The sequence below is a fragment of the Kogia breviceps genome, chromosome 14, assembly GCF_026419965.1.
Source record: "Kogia breviceps isolate mKogBre1 chromosome 14, mKogBre1 haplotype 1, whole genome shotgun sequence".
Lineage (NCBI taxonomy): Eukaryota > Metazoa > Chordata > Mammalia > Artiodactyla > Physeteridae > Kogia > Kogia breviceps.
Genome location: NC_081323.1, coordinates 11,253,975 through 11,262,820, shown reverse-complemented (window position 1 = coordinate 11,262,820; position 8,846 = coordinate 11,253,975). Strand labels below are relative to the sequence as shown.

The window sequence follows — 8,846 nt, the reverse complement described above, 5'->3', positions numbered from 1 at the left end:
GAATCACTTCCCCCTCTGAGCCTCAGTTTCCTCCTCTGTCAAATGGAGTCATTGTGGGGGTGGAATCAGAAGCGCCAGCTCAGCACATTGGAACTCCATGTCCCAGAGGGAGGGAGTCATCCAGGTCTCAACACTGACCTGGCGTGTGAGTTCCCAGATGGAGAATTGAAGTCATAGAGGTCAGGGGACCCATGTGAGGACACAGCCAGCTGAGACCTCTCCACTGCCATTTCCTGGGAGGCAGCTATGCAGTGCCAAGAAGGCACACCATAGTGTTGGATACTCCAAGTTCAAACTTCAGGCCTGTCATTGTCTGGCTGTGTGGCTTCAGGCAGGTCACTCTACCTCTCTGAGGCTTAGTTTTTTCTTCTGCAGAATGGGAGAAAACTAACCTGATGGCAGGACTTAATGAGCTAATTAAGCACGTAAACCACCCATGGCAGAGCCTGGCACCCAGTAGGCCTTCAATTCATGGTAAGTCTTCTTCCCTGGGAGGAGGCTTGGCGAGGTCATCTTGGCTGCATTTAGTGGGGGAAGGGTCAAGAGTTCCAGGTACCTTACCTAGGTAAGCAGGATCCAGCTCCTCTGCATCTCGGCCCCCCTTGGGGCTGCCTCTGCTCTCCAGACCTGACCTGGCAGTCCTTGCCTGCCTCACCCCCTGACGCTTGCTCACTAGTGCTCTTCTCCAACCACACCGGCCCCTTTTTGGCTCCTCCATCCTCCAACTCATTGCAGCCTCACAGTTTTTGCACCTTCAGATCTCTCTCCCTGGATCTCCTTTTCCCAGCGTTTTTCCTTCTTTAACAGACATTTTATTTTTACATTCTATCATTAGAATCTAAAACAGGACCTTGAATCTTTTAGGCATTTAATAAATATTTGGCCCATGAATAAATGAATAGATTTTGATTTTTGATCTAATATAAGTCTTTGTTTTTTAATAGATCCATTCAACCCATTTACATTTATTGTTTACAGGGACATATTTGATCTGTGTCATCCTGTATTTTGTTTTCTGTTGACTGAATGAATAAATGAATGAACGAAGCAGAGTAAATTCTAGGTTGCTGGGGTGGGCTAGAATTGGGGTTCTCCAAACTGCCCTGGGCCATCCAGGGTAGGAAGAACATGGAACTGACCCTGGGTCCCTCACTCTTGCAATTATTTATTCCACTGCCCTTAGCCCCCAGACAAGGGCTTATCATCTGTCTCTCCCAGGTGTCCCCCATCCCTTCCCGCCTACCCCCACCTCCCCTCAGGAAGTGCCAGGTTTATGATTCTGGGTTCTGAAGCCAGATCTGCATGCTCATCCCAGATCCTCCATTAACAGGAGGCATGGTCTTGACTTACCTCCTGAGTCTTCATTTCCACACTTGTAAAATAGGGGTCATGGTATTATCTTCCGACAGTGATAATCGTTGGGAGGATTAAATGAAAGAACCTGGGTCAAAGGGCTTAGCACTGTGCCTGGCTTGGAGTAAGAGCTCAGTAAGCATTAGATTTTATTATTTTGTTGTTGTACCTCAGTTTCCTTCAATTGTAAATGAGGCTGCTTGTCATTTCCTTCTGAGTACCTCAGGATCCTGCCTCAAAGTCTGGAGCTGGAGAGCTGTTCAGTCTACACTCTCATCTCCGTCTCCCCAAGCCCGCAGACACGGTCATCTTCCAGGACTTGAGGGGGTCCACAGAGGCCTGACCCACCACCAGGAACTGGGGAGACGAAAAAATACAAGCTGTAAAGAGAAGTTCATTCCTTCCCCCTGGCCACACCAGCATTACCCCATCACAAAGGTGAGGAATCTGAGACTCACTGGCTCATTTAATCCACAGACGCACCCTGAGCACCTACTGTGTGCAGGCTGTGCTGGGCCCTCTCCCACAGGGCTCACAGCTTAGCGGGGAAGACAGGGAGGAAACAACTCACCCTGTAGGATTTAGATCAAGTGCCTTGCCCAGCCCATAAAGGACTCCCAGAGAACCTACCAGTATCCCTGCTTGTGGGGGTGGGCGGGGGACTGTTCCCTCCCCACAAAAGGAGAAAGCCAGGCCAGAGCGGGGCATCCCGTGCAAAGCCTCCAGCTTCCTAGGGGTGTGGCAGGCTTCCTGCCTTTGCATGGCTGATGCCTCTGCCGGGAAGGGAAGATCCTTCGCGGTCGCCACGGATCCGGCTCTGTGTTCAGGGCGTCACTTCCTCAGAGACCCTTCCGGGATGGGAGGGCAGGGTCAGCGCCCCAGGGTTTCCTCTTGTATAAAGTGTATCTCTCTCACTCCCGAGGCTGTCCTCGCTGAGCCTCCTGAGGAGATGCAAACTTTGCGTTGCCCAATGAGCCGCTGCAAGGTCACACCTCCACCAGGAGACACTCCCACCCCCACAGAGGTCCAGCCACCTGATACAGGTGCCCACGGCACCCAGAGCCTCATCCCCCTGTGCCTTCTCCAGCTGCAGTTCTGCACTTTGTTTGCAGGATGCCTGCGTTGGGGACTCGCATCCTCTATATATTTTCAAAATTTTTTTCTTTTTTTGGCCATGCTGCCCAGCACGTGGGAGTTTAGTTCCCCAACCAGGGATCGAACCCGCGCCCCCTGCATTGGAAGTGCAGAGTCTTAACCACTGGTTACCGCCAGGGAAGTCCCAGCATCCTCTTTAGAACATCAGCTCCTCGAGGACAGAGATCTCTGCCTGTTCCATTCACCATTGTGTCTCCCAGTGCCTAGTACAGAGCCTGGCACATAGTAGGTGCTCAATAACTATCTGTGGAAAGAAGGCAGGAAGGAAGGAAAGAAGAAAGGGAGGGAGGGGTTGAAATTCATTTATCCAGTTTTGCATTTGTTTGTTCAGCAAGTACTTACTGAGTGCCAGCTGTACACTGGTTCTGGGGAGAGAGTGGTGACAGCACAGACAGGTGTCCTGCCCTCAAGGCACTCGCTGACTTTCTGGTCACTGTCAGCAATTGTGATATCAGCTGGTGAAGACTCTGAGGAAAGGTGGAGCCAGGAGAGGGACTGCTGGGAGGAGGGGTCAACCGAACTGGCAGAGGCAGGGGTAGGCTTGGGGCTCCCCCCACCCCGCCCCTGCTGGCAGATGCTGGGGCTGTCGTAACTGCGGGCAGCTCGGGTTGCCAAACGCCACCACAGCTGCGTCACTGAGAGCCTGGAAGGCCCAGAGGCTGAGGGGGGCCGGGAGGGGCCCCCTCACCCAGGCTGGTTTCAGCCCCGAGTCAGACAGAGCTGGGTCAAAGGTCAGCCCCGTGTCCACTGTTAGTCACTCTACGTAATGTGGCTGTGTGGCTACGTGCTATTGCGGATTGCTTGCAAAAAAAAGTCCAGAAATGATGCATGAGCAGCCACATTCCCACCTCCAAGAGAGAAATGAAACATGCAGAGACCGTGGGAGACCCCACCCTCCCTCCAAAGGTGACTTCATCCTGAATTTGACATCTGTGACCCCGTGTGTGACTTCACAATGTTACCTTCCTGGGCCTACCTCTGTGTGTCCCTGGGCAAGTCACTTAACCTCTCTGGGCCTTGCTTTCCTCACCACTAAGATGGGAATGCTAACAGTCCCTCCCTCGGAAGACTGGTGAGAATAAACAAGCCATCTGCGTAAAGCGCTCAGATGAGGGCCTGGCACGCGGTAAGCGCCACGTAAGTGCTGGCTATGATCATTATTGTCACTGAACACCCAGAAGAGGGGACAGAGAGCCGTCACTTGTGTCAAGGTCACTTCGGGTGGTGCCAGGGTTCACATCAGCGGCTGGCTCTGGAGTGGTGTCGCTCAGGTGCCCAGGCACTCATTCTGGTTCATTCTGTTCCACTTCCTGTTGGGTTTGCCTTTCCCACCAGCTTTGAAAAACCAGAGCCTGTGCCTGGCTTGTTCTCTGCTGTCACCCTGCAGACAGGGTCTCCAGCCCAGGGTCTGGAGACTGAAGGATGGGTTTGTGGAGCGAATGAAGGGGGCTGTCTCCTCATCTGTATGATGGGTCTTGCAGGCCCAAGGAATGAGAAAGGGCCTGAGTAGTGTAGGTGCTTTATAAACCCTTCTTTATTTCCTCCTCTCCCAGCTGTACTCCCCTCCCTCTCCCCTCAGGGCTAGGCCTGGACCCCACTCACTTCAGGACAGGCATTCTGCTGACAGATTGCTCCCCACTGACTCATTCATTCATTCATTCATACCTTCACACTTTCAACAAATTCTTTGAGCACCTACTGTGCTCCAGTCTCTGCTCTAGGCTCTGGGGATACCGAAACGAATAAAACACGTAAAACTTTCTGTCTTCCTGGAGCTGATATTCTGTCAGGAGAGACAGCCATCAGACAACAGTGTGATTCAAGCTAAGATTCACAGGGGCCCGGGCAGCAGGGATCAGGGGAGGCCCTGCCTACCTCAGTCTGGGGGTTTGGGGAAGGCTGTGAGCTCAGACCGGAAGGATGAGGAGAAAGTTAGCCAGATGAAGGGTGAGGAGGGTGTTCCAGGGGCAGGGACCGGCCTGTGCAAAAGCCTGCGGGTGAGTGGGCATGGCAATTTGGGGACCTACCTGTGGCTTGGCCTGGATGGAGTGGAGGGAAAGGGAGGGTGATGGGGGTTGCGCAGGAAGAGGCCTGACTTGATTTAGGTGTTACAAGGTTTGCTCCAGCTGCAGCATGGAGCTGGGACTGGAGGGGTGAGGCTGGAGGTGGGAAGACTGGAAGGGAGCATGGAGTCCTGTCCACCCATCAGAGGAGAACAGGAGGGCAGGCTTCATGCAGACCAAGTAACCCTCGATGTGCCGGGCGGGGCCTGGGTTTCCCCGGAAACAGGCCCAGGATGTGGCAGCTGAGGCTTCCTCCCTTCCAGGGAACTGGATCAGGTGTCAGCATCACCTCCGTCTGCCACAGGAGACAGTTGGGCAGTGGCCCTCCGCCCTTGCACTGCCCATCCCTGTGACTGGCCAGGCCCTTCTGAGAATGGACCTCCCCCCAGTTCCATGGGGCATGACCTCACACGAGGGTGTTCACGGCACATTTAACACCAGCCCAAGATGGAAACAACTCAATGGTGCATCACCCAAGGCCTCGTCAAAACCACCAGATCCATCCAGACAGCAAACTATTTTGGAGCCTCGGGAGAGGCTGGATGGTGAAGAGCTTCGGAGCACAGACCTGGGAGCCCGACTGCCTGGGCCTGAGCCCCAGCTCTGCCGGTCACTGCTGTGTGTCACTGGGCAGGTGCCCGGCCGTTCTGTGCCTCAGTTTCCCCATCTACAAAATGGGGATGAGGAGAGTGATAGAACTTCCCAATAGGAGCACTTCACTCTTATGATTCATTAATTAATCCATGTAAAGCACCTGGAACTGTGCCCAGCACATACTAAGTCCTCTAGAAACCTTTGCTGCCATTATTCTCTTTTTTTCTTTAATTTTTCTTTATTTATTTTTTGGCTGTGTTGGGTCTTCGTTGCTGCATGTAGGCTTTCTCTAGTTGTGGCGAACAGGGGCTACTCTTCGTTGCCGTACGTGGGCTTCGCATTGCGGTGGCTTCTCTCGTTGCAGAGCACGGGCTCCAGGCGCACAGGTTTCAGTAGTTGTGGCTCGCGGGCTCTAGAGCGCAGGCTCAGTAGTCGTGGCGCACGGGCTTAGTTGCTCCGCGGCATGTGGGATCTTCCCGAACCAGGGCTCGAACCCGTGTCCCCTGCACTGGCAGGCGGACTCTTAACCGCTGCGCCACCAGGGAAGCCCTGCTGCCATTATTAATCAGCAGTCATATTAACGTTATGATTATTAGCAGCAGTAGTGGTAGAAATATGGATTAATCCAAGGGAGAAGTGGCAGGACAGAACGTAAAGTGGGTTGCCAGTTGCAGCAAAAAGCAAGAAGAATAACTAGATGGATGTGTGTGTAGACGCTCACACCACCTCAGAAGGAGCTCCTAGACACTGAAAACATTCGATTTGTCTGGTTGGGGAGTGGGGACCTGCGGGGAGGAGGGGAGGGAAACTGACTTTTCACTCTATGCTTTTTACACCCTCTGTGCTGTTTGAGCTGTGTGTGTGTTTCCTCTGTGCACTTGTATATATATTCAAAACCAAACATGCCAGAAAGCAGTTCTGCGCGAGGTTTCCTCCAGGAAGGCCCCAGCTCTCCCCCACCCCCACGCTCTCCATCCACCCCCGCATCCTGGCCTGTGTGTGGCCCAGCCTCCCCGCTGCTGGTTTTCAGAGCTCTAGGCCCTGGAGCAGGTCCGAGCTGGAGCTGGAGTGCCCTGCAAGAAAGGGGGCTCCTCGGAGACCCCCAGAGTGGCCTTGGCTCCGGGTGGTGCAGGGTGTGGGGTTGGGGGGGCTCCCGACCCACTGACGGGAACTCCGAATACTCCCCAGCCTGGGCCGCTAATCGCTTCCAGATTGGCGGGGTCAGGGCCAGGGCCGCCGCCGCCTGGCTCCATAAACAGCCCGTCGCTCCAGATGGCGGCTGGCTCCAGCCTGGCGAGCAGGTTCACAGGGGACTGGGGGGTGGCAGCAGGTGGAGGACCCCCACCCTGCCTGGTCGGGGCAGGGAGGCCCCCGCCAGCCAGCCTCGGCTGCTGCTCATTCCCACTGCCCTGAGTCAGGACGCTGGGCCAAAAGGGGCTGTAGCAGTTGAACCCATTGCTCGGAGGAGAGAAACCGAGGCCCAGAAGGGGCAAAGGACGGTACCAGGTGGGTGGTTGACAGAGATGTGAGGCAGGGGCTCCTGAGGGTTGACCCTGGGTTTGCTTGTGTCTGTGAATCCAGCACACAGTTGGGGGCGCAGTAAAGACCCAAGGAAGGAAGGGAGAAAGAAGAGCAGGAGGGAGTGAGGCATTATGGCCTCTTGGGTTCAAATTCTACTCTGGCTTTTAGTCCCTGAGGGAATAAAGGTAGTTTTGCTTTCTGGGCCTTGGTTTCTTCATCTGTGAAATGAGGATGGCTAGAGCACAGACCTTGCCGATTGCTGAAACAGTGACCTGGCTCTCGTGAACTTCTGGGCAGTGCGGGCTGTGTACGTTGCAGGTGCTCAGTTCCGTCTTTCTCTCTCCCTGAGCCTCCTTTGATTCCTGCTTCTCCTCCCCCACCCCCACCCCCGACCCCCGGGGGGCACGACGGCCTCCTCTAGGAAGCCACCCTGGCTTCCACTCAGACCTCTTCCTTTGGGCCAGGCTTTGTGCTCTTCCCGTGGTCTCACTCACAGAGCCTCCCCAGCTCCACGCCATGACTGGTACCTGTGCTATTATTGCCCCTCTGGCAGATGAGGACATGGAGGGTCAGGAGGTACCCGTGCTGTTGTCCGTGCACCATCACGGAGGCAACAGGACACGGTGAGGGCCTCACGGCCAGGACAATGCAGAACTCGGTGTGACTGGAGAGGCTTCACCTGGTCTGAAGTCAGGTAATGTCAGGGAATGCCTCCACTCACCAACCTCTTGGCACATGAGGTGAGGACCCCGGCCTGCTGCCCCCAGGCAGGTAATGGGTTGTGATCACTAGGGAAAGGAGTGTGGAGCCCTGGCCTGGAGCCCAGGCTGGCCCTGGATGTCCCTTGGGTGGCTGGGCGGTAGCCTCGTCAGCTGAGCAGGGATGCAGCTCTTTGAGTGAGGGCTGAATCCCCCGTTTTTCACCATCTTAACCCTCGTACCCAGCACAGAACACCCTGAGGTCAGCTTTGTTGAATGAGTGGCTGAGAAGTCATAGTATCAAGCATTTATAAGCCAGGCACTCTTCTGAGCAATTGGCTGAGGGCAACTTCCCTTTTATAAAATTTAATTTAATTTTTTGGCCGTGCCATGAAGCATGCAGGATCTTAGTTCCCCGACCAGGGATCGAACCTGGGCCCCCTGCAATGGAAGCACAGAGTCCTAACCACTGGACCACTAGGGAATTCCCAGGATAACTTCTTTAATATTCACATAACCTGCTGAGGGAGGGACTATTATAATTTCCATTTTACAGAGGACAAAACAGAGGCTCAGAGAGGTCGAGTGCCTTGCCCAAGGTCACACAGCTGGAGCTGGGATTTGAACCCAGGTCTTTTAGCTCCAGCGCACACACTCTCAGCCACCTGTTTCCCCTCCCAGGGCAGCAGTGAGCCTGCAATGAGCTCAGTGCCCCACACATAGTAGGTGCTTTCCCACGGACCCCCGCCCGCCTCCATCGCCCAGTACCTGGATTCAGATTTCGGCCCAGCCTCGAGGTCAGCGGCCCGTTCTGCCCTGTGCCGGGAGGAATGTTCGTGGTGGCCTCGTCCTGGGTCCGAGAAGAAAGGCAGCCTTGTGGGCGAAAGGTGAGCTGCTGGGTGGGCGCGGGGCTGTTTACCCAGTGCCGGGCGTGTGGCTCGGGGTGGCGCCGCTGTCAGCCGCGCCGGCTGCCCCAGGCCTGTGCTGGCCTCCAGATGTGAGCTGGCTCCAGCCGGCCGGGCCCCCCCACCCTGTGCACAGAGGGGCTTTATCAAAAGCGGCTGTGAGGAGGCCCGGGAGGCCGCCTGGCTCCAGCCTGCTGGCTCCACGCCCCGGGCCTGCAGAAGCCCGGCGAGTGAGCTGGAGCTGCTGTGCCCAGGACTTGATCTGCTCCACCGCCAGCTCCTCTGCTCTGCTCGGGGCCTCTGGGGGCCCAGACGAGGGGTGCAGCCCTCTGTTCCAGGAAACTGAAGCTCCAGGAGCAACAATGCAAGAAAACTTCTTTGAAATTAATTTTCTACATCCCTGACGGGAAAGGTAGCCCACACAGAAAACAAAGTACAAAACTCAGTTAAAATTCAAGGGGTGCTAAATGCATAGCAAAGTGAAGACACTCGTGGGAAGGATAAATTGCAGGTTCAGAACAGCAGTTCCTGTGAGCCAGGAGGAAAGTAACTGGGAG

General features: G+C 55.1%; 1 long non-coding RNA gene across 1 annotated transcript; it reads right to left on the bottom strand.

Moving 5' to 3' along the window:
• Nucleotides 1-1,679: 1,679 nt before the first annotated feature.
• Nucleotides 1,680-8,606, bottom strand: LOC131740361 (uncharacterized). Its single transcript, XR_010836424.1, has 3 exons — nt 8,153-8,606; nt 2,851-2,975; nt 1,680-1,710 (listed from the first exon to the last, which is right to left on the bottom strand). It is a non-coding gene; the product is annotated as an uncharacterized lncRNA (long non-coding RNA).
• Nucleotides 8,607-8,846: the final 240 nt, after the last annotated feature.